This window comes from Saccostrea echinata, unplaced genomic scaffold (assembly GCF_033153115.1).
Source record: "Saccostrea echinata isolate AGI-Se365-2 ecotype Australia unplaced genomic scaffold, CSIRO_AGI_Sech_v1 ptg000040l, whole genome shotgun sequence".
In the NCBI taxonomy this organism is placed as follows: Eukaryota; Metazoa; Mollusca; class Bivalvia; order Ostreida; family Ostreidae; genus Saccostrea; species Saccostrea echinata.
In genome coordinates, this window is record NW_026889789.1 from 5,126,991 (window position 1) to 5,147,835 (window position 20,845).

General features: G+C 32.5%; 2 long non-coding RNA genes across 3 annotated transcripts in view; both read right to left on the reverse strand.

The window, feature by feature from the left end:
- Positions 1 to 10,246: 10,246 nt before the first annotated feature.
- On the reverse strand, positions 10,247 to 20,754 carry LOC133200572 (uncharacterized). 2 transcript variants are annotated; one of them, XR_009722959.1, is made up of 5 exons: positions 20,724 to 20,754; positions 18,986 to 19,056; positions 17,268 to 17,325; positions 11,130 to 11,192; positions 10,247 to 10,505 (listed from the first exon to the last, which is right to left on the reverse strand). It is a non-coding gene; the product is annotated as an uncharacterized LOC133200572 (long non-coding RNA). The 2 variants fall into 2 exon arrangements; XR_009722958.1 differs by lacking the exon at positions 20,724 to 20,754 and having other exon boundaries at positions 18,986 to 19,134.
- The window catches only part of LOC133200574 (uncharacterized), a 44,093-nt gene continuing 44,001 nt past the window's right edge, over positions 20,754 to 20,845 (reverse strand). The window contains exon 3 of the long non-coding RNA XR_009722960.1: positions 20,754 to 20,788. This is a non-coding gene — a long non-coding RNA (uncharacterized LOC133200574). The remainder of the gene's footprint in view (positions 20,789 to 20,845) is intronic.

The window sequence follows — 20,845 nt, forward strand, 5'->3', positions numbered from 1 at the left end:
TTGTCTTAGATTTCACCTTGAAATACTGAATCAAGTGATGAACTCAGTTATCCTTCAACTCATCGTTTGATTTTAAGCAAGGCCAGCAATTTATGATACTTTTCAATTTTATAAATGCACCGTTTTCTTATCAGCATTATTTTCCTTGAAAATCCTACAGAATTACTCATTTATTTTCTAACTAAACTCTTCCATTCATATTTTGTTAATTTTTTTCAATTATTTATAACATCGCCGTTATAGTGATGCTATTCATAAAAAAAGTATTGTTCTTGGCTGATATACAACTTGTTTACATGGATATTTCTAAACATTATAGTTGGTTTTGATTATCAAGTTATAAATTTAATTGAAAAGCCGATGTTGCCGCCAAGTGCCTATACAGACGATATGCCGTTAAGTGCTTGGTTTCGGTGAAATAAAAATATATACTTCTAAATTCTCGCACTTTTCGGATTATAATGAAAATCAATCATCGTGAGTGTTGTCTTAGCTTTCACCTTTAAATACTGAATCAAGTGATCAAGTCCTTCAACTCATCCTATTATGTAACATATTCTTTTTATTTGAAGACATCTTGACATTTTCTCAGTAGAGAAACGGCAATAAGGACGTTTTTTTTTTTAATTTGTATGATTTTAAGCAAGGCCTGCAATTTATGATACTTTTCAATTTTATAAATGCACCGTTTTCTTATCAATATTATTTTCCTTGAAAATCCTACAGAATTACTCATTTATTTTCTAACTAAACTCTTCAATTCTTTTTTTCTTAATTTTTCTTTAGAAACAATTATTTATTACATCGCCGTAAAAGTGATGCTATTCATAAAAAAGTACTGTTCTGCGCTGATATACCACTTGTTTTCATGCCTCTTTTAAAACAGTATAGTTGTTCTTGATTATTAAGTTGAGTTATTAATTTCATTGTAAAAGGCGATGTTGCCGCCAAGTGCCTATACAGCCGATATGCCGTTAAGTGTTTTGTTTCGGTTAAATAAAAATATATACTTCTAAATTCTCGAACTTTTCGGATTATAAAGAGAATCTATCATTCGTGAGTGTTGTTTTAGCTTTCACCTTTAATTACTGAATTATGTGAAAAAATCAATTAACCTTCAACTCAATTTATTATGTAACATATTCTTTTTATTTGAAGACATCTTGACATTTTCTCTGTAGAGAGAAGACCTTGTTTAATTTGTATAATTTTAAGCAAAGCCAGCAATTTATGATTTTTTTCAATTGTATAAATGCACCGTTTTCTTATTAAATTTTTTTTACTTGAAAATCCTACAGATTTACTCATTTATTTTCTAACTAAACGCTTCAATTCTTTTTTTGTTATTTTTTTTTACATGTAGAAACAATTATTTATTATATTGCCGTTAAAGTGATCCTATTCATAAAAAAGTACTCTTCTACGCAGATATACCACTTGTTTACATGCCTCTTTTAAAACAGTATAGTTGTTTTTGATTATTAAGTTGAGTTATTAATTTCATTAAAAAAAGGCGATGTTGCCGCCAAGTGCCTTTACAGACGATATGCCGCTAAGTGCTTGGTTTCGGTTAAATTAAAAAAAAATTATCTTCTAGATTTTCGAACTTTTCATATTAAATGAGAATCAATCATTCGTGAGTGTTGTCTTACCTTTCAACTTTAATTACTGAATAAAGTGAAAAAATCAATCATCCTTCGACTCAACTTATTATTTAACATAACCTTTTAATTTGAAGACATCTTGACATTTTCTCTATAGAGAGACGACAATAAAGACGTTGTTTAATTTGTATAATTTTAAGGAAGGCCAGCAATTTATAATACTTTTTCAATTTTATATATGCACTGTTTTCTTATCAACTATTTTCCTTGAAATCGTACAGATTTACTCATTTATTTTTTAACTAAACTCTTCAATTCATTTTCTGCTTTCTTTTTTTTAAAGAAACAATTATTTATTACATCGCCGTAATAGTGATGCTATTCATAAGAAAAGTATTGTTCTTCGCTGATATACAACTTGTTTACATGCCTTTTTTAAATTATAGTTGATTTTGATTATTAAGTTGAGTTATTAATTTAATTGTAAAAGGTGATATTGCCACCGAGTGCCTGTGCAGAAGATATGCCGCTAAGTGCTTGGTTTCGGTTAAATAAAAATATATACTTCTATATTCTCTCATTTTTCGGATTATAATGAGGATCAATCATTCGTGAGTATTGTCTTAGCTTTTACCTTTACTTATTAAAAAAAAGTGAGAAAAAAATCAGTTATTCTTCAACTCAACTTATTATGTAATATATTCTTTTAATTTGAAGACTTCTTGACATTTTCTCCGTAGGGAGACGACAATAAAGTCGAAGTTTTAATTGTATCAATTTAGCAAGGCCAATCATTTTTGATGCTCTTTTAATATTATAAATGCACCGTTCTATCATCAACATTATTATTATTATTATTATTATTTTTTTTTGGGAAAGTGTGAAGGTTTCCTTATTTATTTTCGAATTAAACTCTTCCATTCATTTTTTTTTTTAATTTCTGTAGAAAAAAATCTTTTTTACTTCGTCGTTATAGTAATGCAATTCATAAAAAAAGTATTGTTGTTCGCTGATATACAACTTGTTTACATGCCTTTTTTAAAATTATAGTTGGTTTTGATTATTACGTTGAGTTATTAATTTTATTGAAAAAGGCGATGTTAACGCCAAGTGCTTATACAGACGAAATGCCGCTAAGTGCTAGGTTTCGGTTAAGTAAATATATATACATCTAATTTCTCGCACGTTTCTGATTATAATGAGGATCAATCATTCGTGAGTGTTGTCTGAGATTTTACTTTTAGTAGTAAAAAAGTGAGAAAAAGAAATTAATTATCTCTTTCTTCCATTTATTATGTAACATATTATTTTTATTTATGACATCTTGTCGTATTTTTCCGCAAAGAGACGACAATAAAGACGAAGTTTAAATTATATAATTTCAAGAAAGGTAAAGAATTTTTTATACTTTTTCAGTGTTATAAATGCACCGGTCTCTTATCTACATCATTTTTTTTTATTAAAAGGATGAAGGTTAACTCACTTATTTTCTAACTAAACACTACCATTCATTTTTGTTAATGTCTTTAGAAACAATTATTTTTTACTTCGCCGTTATAGTAATGCTTTTCATAAAAAAAGTATTGTTTTTCGCCGATAAACTACTTGTTTACATGTTTTTTTTAAAAAAACATTATAGTTGTTTTAGATTATTAAGTTATTAATTTAATTTAAAAAGCCGATGATGCAGCTAAGTGCCCGTACAAACGATATGCTGCTAAGTTCTTGGTTTCGCTTGAAATAAATATATATATATATATACTTCTAAATTCTCGCACTTTTCTGATTATATAATGAAAATCAGTAATTCCAAGTGTTGTCTTAGCTTTTGCCTTTACTCATAGGAAAAAGTGAAAGAAAACTAATTATCCTTTAACTCCATTTATTATATATATTCTTTTTATATGAAGACATCCTGATATTTTTTTCCGTAGAGAGACTACAATAAAGACGATGTTTAATTTGTATAATTTTAAGCAAGGCCAACAATTTTTGATACTTTTTCAATTTCAAAATGCACCGTTTTCTTATCAACAATACTTTTCTTGTAAAGCGTACAGTTTTCTACGAAAGCGTAAAGGTCTCTGCACTTGTTATTTTATAACTTGTATATTGTCTTATATTTTATTGGCTTATCAACATATAAGGTGTTATATCTCCTTATTTATACACATATTTTGAATTGTATTTAGATGTTTTAACATAATTTAAGGCACTTTTTTATACCCTCCCTTTCTAAAGAAAGTTCGGGTATATTGTTGTTACTCATGTCCGTCCGTCCATCTTTCACACTTTTTTCTTCTTCAAACTCCTCTTACATTTTACACAGTAGCCTAATCATCTTCTGGGAGATGGTTGGTGGTGTCCTGTAGATGTGCAATAAAGTTTCAGAATTTTCATTTTCACTCTGGGGGTCAAAAAATGATTTTTTTTTATGCAAAAAGCCTCTGGTTCCCTGAACTCCTCTTACATTTTACACAGTAGCCTAATCATCTTTTGGGAGATGGTTGGTGGTGTCCAGTAAATGTGCAACAATGTTTTTGAATTTTTATTCTAATAGGTGTTTCATGTGACATTTGTAACAAATCATAAAAAAAATTCTGGCTGTGTCTTTTTGTAATAAGATTTTCATCAAAGCCATGATTGTACACTTTTTTTTCACATATCTGGGAGAGATGTCATTCTAGCTGCAATATGAATTACACAGTATAAAATCCTAAAGAGGTTGATCAATTAATCTAGAAATATGTCCATAGGACATGAATGCCCCACCGAGTGTTATTAGGAATGCAACACAAAAAAATTATATTAGTGTATGAAATTTGATGAAAATATCTTGAATTGTTTCTTTGAAATTGAGATTGAGATCTAAAATATTGGATATAGATGAAAAATTCTCATCAACTAATGTATAAGTGCATAAGCTTACATAAAAATATCTTAAAATTGTTTTTTAAATGTAAGCAATATGAAAATTAAAGAAAAGTGAGGCCAAGGTCACAGGAAAGTGCAAGGTCAAATTTTTTTATGCAGTAGAATAGCTCTCACTAATACATACCAGCATATTAAGTTTGATAAAAATGTCTTGAATGATTTATTTAAAACTGATCGAAACACTAATTTAAGAATAGTGAGGTCAAGGTCAAAGGAAAAGTCAAATTCCAAACATGCTGATGCAGTTGATAGCTTTCATCAATATGTATCAGAATATGAAGTTTGTCAAAATATCTTGAATAGTGTCTTTGACACTGAGCTTTAAACTGAGCTAAATGCAAAGCACGACGAAAGGACAGACGGAAGGACGGAAGACGGACATGACAAACCCTATATGCCCCGACCCTATTCATGGCGGGGCATAACAAAAAAAATTCTAATATTATTCCATTTAATTTTTTGGCCCACGTAGATGTCTGAAAGAGAGAAAATACCCCTCAATTGCCTCACCTAACCCCCCCCCCCCTGGGGGGGGATTCAAGATGTCAACAAAATTTAATCTATATACACTACCTGAGGATGCTTTCATATTAATATGACTAATCATGACTTTGCTGTTCTTGTCAATAAGAAGATTTTTGCCTTTATATATAATCCTATGTAAAGCTTTGATCCCACAAAGTGGCCCCACCCTACCATGGGGTCATGATTTGTACAAACTTGAATCTACACTACTTGAGAAGTTTTCATATTAATATGACTAATTATGGTCTTGTTCTTAAGAAGAATTTTGAAGATTTTTTTGCCCTTTATTTCTATGTAAAACTTTGATCCCTTATTATGGCCCCACCCTACCTCTGGGGATCATGATTTGAAAAAAACTTGAATCTACACTATCTGAGGATTTTTCCTTATCAATATGACTAATAATGCCCTTGCTGTTCTTGAGAAGAAGATTTATGAAATTTTTTCCCTGCATATTTCTACGTAAAACTTTGGATCCCCTAGTGTTGCCCCACCCTACCCCAGGGGTTCTTGATTTGAACAAATTTATATTTACATTATGTAAAGAACGTTACATATAAGTTTTAACGTTTTTGGCCCAGTGGTTCTGATACCACCAATTTTTCACCAATTCTTAATTATTTCTCCTTGAAAGAGGGTGTGGCCCTTCATTTGAACAAACTTGAATCCCCTTTACTCAAAGGATGCTTTATGGCAAGGTTGGTTGAAATTAGCCCTGTGGTTTTAGAGAAGAAATAAAAAATGTGAAAAAGTCTACAGACGGACAGACGGACGACAGACAAAATGTGATCAGAAAAGCTAAAGTGAACCGAAAACTTATGTTAGATCACAAGTCCTAAAAAAAGAGCTATAATATTTGAAAAGCAGTGTTTTTTCATGCATTTTCATGCATTGTTTTCAGAATAGTTCAAAGCTGAAAATGTATTCCATGTCACCATAGTATGACTTTTTATCCACGTTGAAAAGAGAACTGCACATTTCAGAAAATAGTATGATAAATTTATATAAATAGCTAATCAAGGTGTTTTGAGTATCAAAATAAAGCTAAACTAGTATAGCTAATTCAACCACAATTTTAAGATGCAAGACCTTAATCAATCTTAAAATGTTTATATCAACATTCCTGATTCAAGGGAGAACTAGACATATGACCAAAAGTCTATATCTGTTGACTAATAAACATGTACATGTACATGTATGTTGTGAGAAGAGTAATTATAAATAATGATGACAAGTCAGAAGTGGGGTTAATATCCCCCCCCCCCGTTTCCCCTTCCCATTCCCCACCCCAGTTTGTTCATGTACGCAAACCAGTACTTGGTTTTGACATTTAAAAAAAATGTGAATATATACAAATAGTTTAATAGTGCATCTCTCGATCTGAATAATTTTCATTCCTCATTCTAAAAGAGTGGGTTGATCCAAAATCATGAAAAACGTTCACGGTAGCTCAGTCGGTAGAGCGCTCGCTCCGTGATCGGGAGATCGTGAGTTAGAATCTCGGCCGCGACTGACCCAAGTCGATAAAACATATGCAATCAGAGATTACAGAGCTCACCTCAACGAATGTTGTCTTTAAGTAAGGCAAAGTCCCACACTAAACTCATAGTCTAGGAGTGTGCATCTCTAGATCCAACATTTAGGCAATTTTGGTCTGATAGGGCTTGCAGTTACTTGGGAATAGACTTATCTGAAAGCTTAAAACTAGTCACTCATCCAAAAAATGTAAGTTAAATCCAGCGTCCCAAGCAAGTTTGAGATTGTTCGTCCCTTGATGCATCATCCATGCAAGTTTGGTTCAGATAGGCCTTATAGTTACTTGGAAATGAGATCTGCTCCAAAAACTTTAACCTGGTCACTCATCCGGAAAATATAAGTCAAATCCAGCATCCGAAGCAAGTCCAGTAGTGTGCATCCTTAGATGTATCATCATTGCAAGTTTGGTCAATATAGGGCTTATAGTTACTTGGAAATGAGATCTGCTCCAAAAACTTTAACCTGGTCACTCATCCGGAAAATATAGTTCAGATCCAGCATCCGAAGCAAGTCCAGTAGTGTGCATCCTGAGATGTACCATCCATGCAAGTTTGGTCAATATAGGGCTTATAGTTACTTGGAAATGAGATCTACTCCAAAAACTTTAACCTAGTCACTCATCCGGAAAATATAGGTCAGATCCAGCATCCGAAGCAAGTCCAGTAGTGTGCATCCTGAGATGTACCATCCATGCAAGTTTGGTCAATATAGGGCTTATAGTTACTTGGAAATGAGATCTACTCCAAAAACTTTAACCTAGTCACTCATCCGGAAAATGTAGGTCAGATCCAGCATCCGAAGCAAGTTCAGTAGTGTGCATCCTTAGATGTATCATCCATGCAAGTTTGGTCAATATAGGGCTTATAGTTACTTGGAAATGAGACCTGCTCCAAAAACTTTAACCTGCTCCAAAAACTTAAACCTGCTCCAAAAACATTAACCTGGTCATTCTTTAGCTGAAATTGCAGCATCTGAAACCTTAACTTGTACAATAAAACACACTAGAAGCATCCTCCATGCATCTCTGACTAATATAGGCCATAGGAGTACTTGAAAAGAAAACTGCTCCAAAAACCTTAACCTGGAACGCCGAAGCCGAGGGTATTACATAAGCTCCCCCAACTTCGTTGAGGTGAGCTAAAAATGGGTAGCAACTGTTCCTTCGCCATGCGCAGTTTGAAGTGAAAGTTGCGGGTCCTTCGGATGAGACCTTAAAAACTGAGGTCCAGTGTCAAGGTAGGCGTTGGCATGATAAAGATCCCTCACTGCTCAATGGCCCTGAGTGCCGAGTAAAGGTCAAAATTTGAAACCCTTCACCGGTATATGGTGATGTCTCTATATGAGTGAAAAATTCTCGAATGGGACGTAATACAACATACAATCAATCAATCAATCAATCAAATTCATGAATGGAATGTCAAGCAAACTTATTATTGATGCACTTTTGAATACCATTAAAGACATAATAACACAAGAAACAAAATTATGTATAGTCAAATGGAAAAGTTTGTTAACCATTTTTAAGTTACATGATCTTTTGTCATTTCAGGGACAGGGAATGGGCGGGGAAACTTGGGGAGAGTGTTCCATTTAATCTGTCATAATACAAAGACGGCTTTGAGGTTTCCAAATTTATTTATAGCTATCTGATTCAGATTGTTTTAGTATCAAGGGAATGGGAATGCAGACCCCCCCCCCCCCCGGGACGACTTTCACATTTACTAAAGTTATTTCCCTTTGCGAGTCAATCTGGGGTCAGTCTGCGTAAGGCTACACCGTTACAAACTCTTAGAAATGAAATTTATGTTTGAAATGTTTTTTTTCATGTTGCCCCATAGGAAATACATGAAAGGATCAAAATTGCCCGATAGCGTTTGAAGTTTGGAAATATTTACAGGCTAACTTACAAAGGACGAAAGTGAGAAAAATAAGCGTTACGTCGACAAGGGGAGACAACTCTTCAGAATGTGAAATTCCTCTATTATGGCATCCGATGATCTTTGATCTTTTTAAACTATAACCTAACCATTTGCATTTCAGATTATTTTACCCCAATCTATACCTAAAATTGTACTTACAGACCGTCATAGGTTCTGTCAACTTAATGAAATATAATCCAATTAATAAAACACACAATGAATTAATTCCCCCCCCCCCCCCCCTTAAAATTGTCAAAGCATAAATAATAGTTTCATCGAGAAAATGCAAAAATGTCTCCTCGGTAGACTTCATTTATACCCTACAAAATCTCTAGAACCCAGAAGCTTCTTGGGGCTTCGCTCCCTGGGCCCCTACCAGGGCTTCGCCCTGGACCCATTGGAGGCCTCAGGGCGGTCCCCAGACCCCCAGCCTACTTTATGCGCCCCCTTAACTTCAATTCTACTTTTGGAGAATCAAGTCAGTACATGTATGTATAATTTTCATATAATACGAGTCTTAGAATCATCAAACTTTGTTGTTTGACCTATATTGGGTCTTCAGATTGTGCTACAAAAAAAGTAAGTAACTGTAATAATTATTTTCAATATTTTTTGGTCATATCTTAATATTTCAAATAATAAAAGGCTTAGAATCATCAGAATTTGGCAGTTGACACACCTTTGGTCTTCAAAGCTTGTTAACCAAAAACAATGAACTTTTAATATAACCATGATATACTAAATGTTGGTCATTGTGCCCATTTCTTTGGTTGATACACTTCATGGCCTTCGCATTTATCAACTGACAATAATGGATTGTCCTAGCCTTCACATTGTCAAAAATACGAAATTTATACAAAATGAAAGCGAATGTCAGGAAATGCAAGAAGAAAGTCAGACTGCCTGACATTTTCAAAAAAAAGTTTCAAGGTCCCATGATGCACCAACCTAAAAGGGTTGATGACTCTAAACCTCTCAGTATCAGAAATAATAAACTAGATCGTTTTAAAATGATTAGCCATAAAGTTAACAAAGTAGGTAACGGTGACATAACTTTTGGTTGACACTCTTTATCGCCCCCATGATGCATATACTGACAAGTTTTGATGATCATAGTCTTGTATAAGGTATGTATAAAATCAATTTGAAAATAAATACCTTCTCAATTAAAAAATTACATCATCATGACTTACGTTTGAGTCAGAATGACACGAGTATATACAATGCATCAACTTACAAGATTTGATTATCCTAGTCATAATATGGCCAAAATATTAAAGTTTTCACAAAATATTAATTAAGGTCACATTTTAAGTTACCTTGAGGCCGTGACTTTGTCAGGGTGATATCTTGTACAAATATTTATCTACAACACCTCCTCACCCTGTGTAAGTTCGGTGATATTCTGCCCAGTGGTTCTTGAAAGAATATGTTTGCATCCACTTTTATTTTCCTAATTATCTCCCTTTGTTAAAGGATTATATCCAAATTTTAGGTACAAATGAAAGTCCTTTGGCCAAGGATACTCTGTAACAAATTTGACAAATAGGGATTCTACAGATATAGCCACTATTCAAAGAAGCTTAATGTGATGAGCAATTTGGTCCATTTTCAAAGCTTTCTTAAAGTAAAATTTCTCTAGGTCCTTCCCTTTAAAGTATTCATAAGCATTTTTTTTTCAAAGAGAGTTATCTAGAAATATAACTCCAAATAAGATATTTTTTTTTTCTGAACAATAAGAACTTTATTTTGTATTGTATAATGAGTAATCAAGTCAATATTCACAGCTTTACGACAAATAACAACAATTTGGTGTCTAGTTCTTCCCCATGCGGTATTTAGAGGCAATTATTGTTTTAGCTTGAACTCCTGATGCTCTTGTCTGTGAATGATCAGCAATGCCGATTGCAAGCAGCATCTTATCCTGGTCGCATGAAATGTCCCCATTTTTTTGTCAGGTTCTTTGGTAATCCAAGCCAAAATCAAACTGCAAAAGATGATTTAAAAAAAAAAACTGAAAAAAGATATATCAAACATTCCGATAAAAATGACTCAATTTAACAACTGTGATTGCCCCCATTAAATGATGTATTAAAATCATATTTCAATGAACATCTTTGATGTATGTACAGTTGATCTGCATGACAAAAACGTATTATCTTGAAAACTGTTGCAGAAGTTATCAAAAAATGCAATATTTTGCATAAAAATGAGTTCTTAAAAAGTTTACCAACTAAATTTAAAAAATGCGATCTCTTTTTTAAATGATGAAAAACCAAAATCCAAGTTCCACGTTCATCTCCATTGTATAGTGATTTCAATTAAAAAAAATGAAAACTTAAATCCCCTTTAATGGAAAACTCTTCAAAGAGAAAAACCGAAGGAGAAATTACCCTAAATGCAATATTATGCATCAAATTGACAACGTTCAACAGCTTGTATTTTTCTAAATGACCAAAAACCTAAATCAAAGTGCAATAAAAATCACTGACGTACACATAATTATTTGAAAAAATAAGTTCCCAATTTCATAAAATATGAAAGCTATCTAAACAAATGATGAAACTTACAAGCAATATTTGAATTAGAAATGAATAAGATCAATTGGTACCTTTCAAATAGACAGTCAAAATCAAGCATCATGCTTCTCTCTGATGTATATCATATACTGAATCTGCAATATTAAAAAAAATATCATAAAACTGTTGAAGCAGTTATCTAGAACAATAGGCCCAAGGGCCTTGAAATGCGCTAGTGATAAATTGTACAACCTATCACTTCTATTTGAAGCCTCTATGTATCCTATATATTTAGATAAAGCCCTTAAATTCAAAAAGTAGGTCATTTTATATAAAACACTCTGAGAACCCAATATGATTCTAAGTCAATTAGCACCTGAGATAGGTCATGGTGACCTATTTATCATTTGTCATTTTCTGAGGACCCCAGATGCAGCAACTATCTAAAATTGATGATTCTAAGCCAAACTGTACCTGAAATATTTATATAAAGCCATAAAATTTCAAAAGTAGGTCAAAATGACCTACTTTTCAGTTGACATACTCTGAGGACTCAAGATGCAACAACTGACAAAGTTTGATGACTCTAAGCCAATTGATACCTAAAAATATTTAATTATAACCATAAATTTCAACAGTACGTCACAGTGACCTACTTTTCAGTTGACATACTTTGAGGACCCAAGACGCATCAACTGACAAAGTTTTTTGATTCTAAGCCAATTGATACCTAACAATATTTAATTATAACCATAAAATTTCAACAGTAGGTCCCAGTGACCTACTTTTCAGTTGACATACTTTGAGGACCCAAGATGCATCAACTGACAAAGTTTTTTGATTCTAAGCCCATTGATACCTAACAATATTTAATTATAACCATAAAATTTCAACAGTAGGTCACAGTGACCTACTTTTTAGTTGACATACTTTGAGGACCCAAGATGCATCAACTGGCAAAGATTGATGATTCTAAGCCAATTAGTACCTGAAAAAAATATTTAATCAAGTCACAGTGACCTACTTCTTAGTCGACGTACTCCTAACATCCAAGATACATTAACCAACAATTTTTGATGACTCTAAGTAAATAAGTACACGAAATTATTCAAATATAGCCTTAAAATTCCAAGAGTAGGTCTGAGTGATCTACATATTTGACATACTCCAAGGACAAAAGATGCACCCACTTACAAAATTTGATTATTCTAAATCAATTAGTACCTGATATATTTAAATAAAGCCATAAAATTTCAAAAATAGGTCACAGCGACCTACTTTTTAGTCGACTAACTCTGCGGACCGATGATGCATCAACTGACAAAGTTTGATGATTCAAAACCAAATAGTACCTGAAATTTAGATAAAGCCATACAATTTCAAAAGTAGATCACGGTGACCTTCTTTTCAGTTAACTTACTCCAAAGACCCAAGATGCATCAACTGAAAAAGTTTGATGATTCCAAACCAAATAGTACTCAAAATATTTAAATATAACAAAAAATTTTCTAAAGTAGGTCATGATGACCTACTTTTCAGTTGACGTTTTTTGAGGACCAAAGATGAATCAACTTACAAAGTTTTATGATCATAGGCCTTGAAATGTCCAAAATATGCCTCTAAAACGCTTTGAAATCGAATGCCTGCAAAGTTCAAAAGTAGGTCAAGGTGACCTACTTTTTCATAAATTTGTTTCATGGCGCCAAGCTGCATCATCTTACAAGATTAAATGATTCTAAACCTCTCAGCATTCGAATTAATGAAATTCAATGTTTTTAAAAGATTACCCATAAAATTCAAAAAGTAGGTCAAGGTGACCTTCTTTTAGTTGACGTACTCCGATGACCCAAGATGCAACAACTTATAAAGATTAATCATCGTAGACCTTGCAGTAAGCAAATTATTAACATTTTAATAAATTGTAATTTTTGGTCAACTTTGAAGTGACCATGAGACCACGCCTTTGCCCCAGGGCGATTCCCCTTGCAAATTTTAATCTACAGCATATCCTCAACCTAATGTGTAAGTTTGGTGATAATCTGCCCAGTGGTTTTTTGAGAAGATTTTTAGCACCCAGTACATTTGGTTTTATTAACCAAATTATCTCTCTTTGTTTAAGGGTCACAACCCTAGATTTAATAAAAACGGGAGTCTTTCGGTCAAGGATACCTGTGACAAATTTGACAATAATTGGCAAAGGGGTTCTTGAGTTATGGCCCATATTCTAGAAAGTTTACGCACACCGCACAAATGGATATAGCATTAGCTCTCTGAGCCTTCTGCTCAGAAGTACAAATGTAAGCAATATAACACATCAAATGGATATATTTATCAACAGGTATTTTCTTATGATATCAATGATCAAAAATCAAAATCCAAGTACAATGTTCATATCTTATGTAAGCTCATTTGACTTTAATGTATGTTCATTAGACTTTAACAATAAAAACATATTATCCCTTTCATAGATTTCTTTTAGCAGTAAACAGAAAAAGGACAAATCTGCAGAAATGTTGTACCCTAAAAGTAATATTTTGCATCAAGTTGACTACGTTCAACAGCTTGTATCTTTTTCACAAATGACCAAAAATCAAACCAAGGTGCCATGCACATGTATCATGTAAAAATATCTGGGAAAATAAGTTCTTAGATTAAGAAGTGTTGGGCTGTCAGAACAAAAAATTGAACCCTATATACAAGAGGTGGCATAAAAATCAAGAATACCAACAACTCGTATTTTTGTCATAGAAGATCAAAAGCTATATCCAAACACTTTTCTTCCAAATGTACAACTGATTTGCACAATAAAAAATTCCTATTTTTCTCTCCTAAATAATCAAAAATCTAGAATTTAGGTACCATGTTAATTTATGACAGATAGATAATTGATCAACAATTGTAGGAGTACTCTGGAAAAAAGAATGTATATGTACAAGCAGGATGTACCCAAACCAATGTTGTATTCTCTTTTATTTTTCACAAAAATGACTGAAGTTCAATAATTGCTATCTGAACCATAATGATTAGAAGTCTTAATCCAAGTACTAAGCAAATACTAAATGTACGAACAAATTGATCTCCAAACCAAAACTTCTTATTATGAAAACTATTGGAGAAGTTATCCGAGTAAACAATGAACCCAGTATGCAATATTTTGCATCAAAATGACTGATTTTAAAAACCAGTACCTTTACAGATGATCAAAAATTGAAGTTGAAGCGTCATATTAATATCTGATGTATGTTTTTTTTTATTTTTTTAAAAAAATGATATCTTTAAAACTGTTGAAGGACTTATTTAGAAAAATCATGTACACTTGTATACAAAAAAATAAATAAATAAATTAATTAATTTAAAAAAAAAAAAAAAAAATGGTCAAATTTATCAACTGGTAGTTTTTTGTCAATGACCAAAATCAAAATCAAAGTACCATGTTCATCTCTATTGTATGTTCATTAGACTTGAACAATTAGAAACCTATATTCCCTTTCATGGGATTTCTTTTAGCAGAAAATTGAAAGAGAAATTATCTGCAGAATTGTTGGACCCTAAAAATATTTTGCATCAATTTGACATGTTCAACAGTTTGTATCTTTTACATATGTGACCTAAAACCAAACCAAGGTGCCATGGGGGGATGTGCATATCACTGATATAAAAACATTCAGGAAAAAGTTCTTAGGTTTAGATATGTAGGAGCTATCTAGACAAACAGGAGGCCCAAGGGCCTTGAATCGCTCTACTAATAAACTGTACAACCTACGGTATCACTTCTATTTGATGATTCAAATCCGTATAGTACACCAAAAATATTAAATACAGCCATAAAATTTCAAAAGTAGGTCAGGGTGACCTACTTTTCAGTTGTCCTACTCCAAGAACCCAATATGCATCAACTGACAAAGTTTGATTATTCTAAGCAAATTGGTTTCTGAAATATATTATTAAAGCCATAAATTTTCAAAAGTAGGTCATGGTGACCTACTTTTCAGTCGACTTACTCCGAAGACCCAAGATGCATCAACTGACAAAGTTTGATGATTCTAAGTCAATTAGTACCCGAAATATTTAATTAAAGCCATAAATTTTCAAAGGTAGGTCATGGTGACCTACTTTTCAGTTGACCTACTCCAAAGATCTAAGATGCATCAACTGACAAAGTTTGATGATTCTAAGCCAATTAGCACCTGAAAATATTTAATTATAGTCATATAAATTGAAAAGTAGATCACGGTGACCTACTTTTCAGTCGACCTACTGCGATGACCCAAGATACATCAACTTACAAAGTTTTATGATCATAGGCGTAAAAATGTCCAAATTATGCCTCTAAACCGCTTTGAAATCGCATACCTGCAAAGTTCAAAAAGTAGGTCACCGTGACCTACGTTTTAATACATATGTTTTATGGCCCCAAGATGCATCATCTTGCAAGATTTCATGATTCTGAGCCTCTCAGTAATCAAATTATTGACCTGAATTGTTCTGTAAAAGATTAGCCATAAATTTCAAAAAGTAGGTCAAGGTGACCTACTTTTTAGTTGACGTACTTCGATGAACCAATATACATCAACTGACAAAGTTTGACGATCATAGGCATTAAATTGTTCAAAATATACCTCTTAATCATTTTGATAAAGAATGGCCGCAAAATTTAAAAAGTAGGCAACTGTGACTTACTTTTAAGTCAACATGATATGAGGTCCTTAGATGCATCAACTGACAAGATTTGATGATCCTAGTCCTTATAGTAAGCAAAAATATCAACATTTTAATAAAATGTAATTTTTGGTCAACTTTGAAGTGACCTTGAGACCACGCCCTTTGCCCCAGGGTGATGCATTGAACAATTTTTAATCTACAACATATCCTCATCCTTTTGTATAAGTTGTGGTGATAATCTGCCCAGTGGTTCTTGAGAAGAAGATTTCTTAGCAACCAGTACTTTCGTTTCTATTTTCCTAATTATCTCCCCTTGCTTAAGGGTCACAACCCTAGTTTTAGTATACTAGGGAGCCCTTGGGCCAAGGATACCCTGTGACAAATTTCACAATAATTGACCAAGGGGTTCTTGAGTTATGGCCCATATTCTAAAAAGTTTATGCACACTGAACAAATGGCTATAGCATTAACTCTTTGAACCTTTGGCTAAGAAGAGCTAATAAAGAGAACCCTGTATGCAATAGTTGGCATAAAAAATAGAATACCAACAACTAATATTCTTGTCATAAATGATCCAAAACAAAGTTCAAACACTTATCAACTCTCTTCCAAATGTACAACTGATTTGCACATAAAAAAAATCCTATCCCAAAAACTCTAGGATGCAATACCCTATAAGAAATATTTTGCACAAACTGATGAAGTTCAACAACCGTTCATTTCCCAAAAATGATCTCAATTCAAAATCAGAGCACCATGCACATCTTTAATGAAAGTTTATAACCTCATCTGCAAAACAAACATCTTCTGATTTTGAAAACTGTTAGAGTGCTTATCCTAAAAAACGATGTAAAAGCTACATTATACATACAAATGACTAAGTTCAACAACTGCTATTTTCCCTATAAATGATCTGAAATCAAAACTCAACTATCTTGTACATCATTAGTGTATGTACAATTGATCTGTAAAAAAAAAACCTCTTATCCTGAACACTATAAGAGAAGAGAACTGGATAAATGATGAGCACTGTAATCAATACTTTGCATAAAATTCACCCAGTTCATCTGTTAATATCCCTCTCCTAAATGATCAAAAGTCAAAATTTAGGTACCAAGTTCACTTTTCACGGGATAGATAATTGATCCCCAATTGTAGGAGTACTCTGGAAAAATGAACATGTTCAACCACTGCTATTTTCCCCCATCACACATCAAAATTCAAAATTAAAGTAACCAGTAGATCTCTAATACATGTAATGTACAATTTACCTGCAAAATATTAATTTCTTATTTTCAACAATTTAGCAAGATGTATCCAATCAAATCTTGTACTATCTTATATTCTGCAGCACAAAAATGACTGAAGTTCAATAACTGCTATTTGAAGCATAAATGATCAGTAGTCTAAATCCAAGTACTACGCAAATACTTAATGTATGTACTTTTGATCTGCAAACCAAAAACTTCTTATTGTAAAAACTGTTGCAGAAGTTATCCGAACAAATGTTGAACCCCGTATGCAATAGTTTGCAGAAAAATGATGTGACTAATTTTAACAACTGGTACCTTTATAGATGATCAAAAATCAAAGTCGAAGCATCATATTCATTTCCGATGTACGTTTCTTTGATCTGCAAAATAAAAATAAATGATATCTTTAAAACTGTTGAAGGAGTTGTCTAGAAAAATCATGTACACTTGTAAGCAATATAACACATTAAATGGCTAAATTTATCACATGGTATTTTCTTATCAATGACCAAAAATCAAACTCCAAGCATATTGGCATCTCTGCTGTATGTAAATTAGACTTGATCAATTAGAAACCCATTATCCCTTTCATGGGATTTCTTTTAGCAGAAAACTGAAGAAGGTATTGTCTACAGAAATGTTGTACCCTTAAAGTAATATATTGCATCAAATTGACATGTTCAACAGTTTGTATCTTTTTCATAAATGACCAAAAACCAAGGGGCCATGAATATCAATGATGTAAAAACATTCAGGAAAAAAGTCCTTAGGTTTAGATATGTAGGAGCTTTCTGGACAAATAAAATTAACCCTTTATGCAAGAGTTGACATAAAAATCAAAAATACCAACAACTAGTATATTTGTCATAAGTGATCCAAAACAAAGTCCAAACACTTATCAACTCTCTTCCAAATGTACAACTGATTTGCACATTAAAAAAGTCCTATCCTAAAAACTGTAGGATGCAATACCCTATAAGAAATATTTTGCACAAACATCTGGTATTTTCCCAGTCACTAATCAAAAATCAAAATCAATGTACTAAACATATCTCTTACATAAATATGTACAACTTCTCTGCACAACAAACTCCTTACTTTCAAAACTGTTGATGGGATTATCCAGATATATGATATGCCAAAATGAGCAATATTTGGCACCGAAACTGATGAAGTTCAACAACCGTTCATTTCCCAAAAATGATCTCAATTCAAAATCAGAGCACCATGCACATCTTTAATGAAAGTTTATAACCTCATCTGCAAAACAAACATCTTCTGATTTTGAAAACTGTTAGAGTGCTTATCCTAAAAAACGATGTAAAAGCTACATTATACATACAAATGACTAAGTTCAACAACTGCTATTTTCCCTATAAATGATCTGAAATCAAAACTCAACTATCTTGTACATCATTAGTGTATGTACAATTGATCTGTATCAAAAAAACCTCTTATCCTGAACACTATAAGAGAAGAGAACTGGATAAATGATGAGCACTGTAATCAATACTTTGCATAAAATTCACACAGTTCATCTGTTAATATCCCTCTCCTAAAAGATCAAAAGTCAAAATTTAGGTACCAAGTTCACTTTTCAGGGGATAGATAATTGATCCCCAATTGTAGGAGTACTCTGGAAAAATGAACATGTTCAACCACTGCTATTTTCCCCCATCACACATCAAAATTCAAAATTAAAGTAACCAGTAGATCCCTAATACATGTAATGTACAATTTACCTGCAAAATATTAATTTCTTATTTTCAACAATTTAGCAAGATGTATCCAATCAAATCTTGTACTATCTTATATTCTGCAGCACAAAAATGACTGAAGTTCAATAACTGCTATTTGAAGCATAAATGATCAGTAGTCTAAATCCAAGTACTACGCAAATACTTAATGTATGTACTTTTGATCTGCAAACCAAAAACTTCTTATTGTAAAAACTGTTGCAGAAGTTATCCGAACAAATGTTGAACCCCGTATGCAATAGTTTGCAGAAAAATGATGTGACTAATTTTAACAACTGGTACCTTTATAGATGATCAAAAATCAAAGTCGAAGCATCATATTCATTTCCGATGTACGTTTCTTTGATCTGCAAAATAAAAATAAATGATATCTTTAAAACTGTTGAAGGAGTTGTCTAGAAAAATCATGTACACTTGTAAGCAATATAACACATTAAATGGCTAAATTTATCACATGGTATTTTAGTATCAATGATCAAAAATCAAACTCCAAGCATATTGGCATCTCTGCTGTATGTAAATTAGACTTGATCAATTAGAAACCCATTATCCCTTTCATGGGATTTCTTTTAGCAGAAAACTGAAGAAGGTATTGTCTACAGAAATGTTGTACCCTTAAAGTAATATTTTGCATCAAATTGACATGTTCAACAGTTTGTATCTTTTTCATAAATGACCAAAAACCAAACCAAGGTGCCATGAATATCAATGATGTAAAAACATTCAGGAAAAAAGTCCTTAGGTTTAGATATGTAGGAGCTTTCTGGACAAATAAAATTAACCCTTTATGCAAGAGTTGACATAAAAATCAAAAATACCAACAACTAGTATATTTGTCATAAGTGATCCAAAACAAAGTCCAAACACTTATCAACTCTCTTCCAAATGTACAACTGATTTGCACATTAAAAAAGTCCTATCCTAAAAACTGTAGGATGCAATACCCTATAAGAAATATTTTGCACAAACATCTGGTATTTTCCCAGTCACTAATCAAAAATCAAAATCAATGTACTAAACATATCTCTTACATAAATATGTACAACTTCTCTGCACAACAAACTCCTTACTTTCAAAACTGTTGATGGGATTATCCAGATATATGATATGCCAAAATGAGCAATATTTGGCACCGAAACTGATGAAGTTCAACAACCGTTCATTTCCCAAAAATGATCTCAATTCAAAATCAGAGCACCATGCACATCTTTAATGAAAGTTTATAACCTCATCTGCAAAACAAACATCTTCTGATTTTGAAAACTGTTAGAGTGCTTATCCTAAAAAACGATGTAAAAGCTACATTATACATACAAATGACTAAGTTCAACAACTGCTATTTTCCCTATAAATGATCTGAAATCAAAACTCAACTATCTTGTACATCATTAGTGTATGTACAACTGATCTGTAAAAAAAAAAAAACCATCTCATCCTGAACACAGTAAGAGAAGAGAACTGGATAAATGATGAGCACTGTAATCAATTCTTTGCATAAAATTCACCCAGTTCATCTGCTAATATCCCTCTCCTAAATGATCAAAAGTCAGAATTTAGGTACCAAGTTCATTTTTCAAGGATAGATAATTGATCCACAGTTGTAGGAGTACTCTGGAAAAATGAACATGTTCAACCACTGCTATTTTCCCCCATCACACATTAAAATTCAAAATTAAAGTATTCAGTAGATCCTTAATACACGTAATGTACAATTTACCTGCAAAATATTAATTTCTTATTTTCAACAATTTAGCAAGATGTATCCAAACAAATCTTGTACTCTCTTATATTCTGCAGCACAAAAATGACTGAAGTTCAATAACTGCTATTTGAAGCATAAATGATCAGTAGTCTAAATCCAAGTACTACGCAAATACTTAATGTATGTACTTTTGATCTGCAAACCAAAAACTTCTTATTGTAAAAACTGTTGCAGAAGTTATCTGAACAAATGATGAACCCAGTATGCAATATTTTGCATAAAAATGACGTGACTAATTTTAACAACTGGTACCTTTAAAGATGATCAAAAATCAAAGTCGAAGCATCGTATTCTTTTCCGATGTACGTTTCTTTGATCTGCAAAATAAAAATAAATGATATCTTTAAAACTGTTGAAGGCGTTGTCTGGAAAAA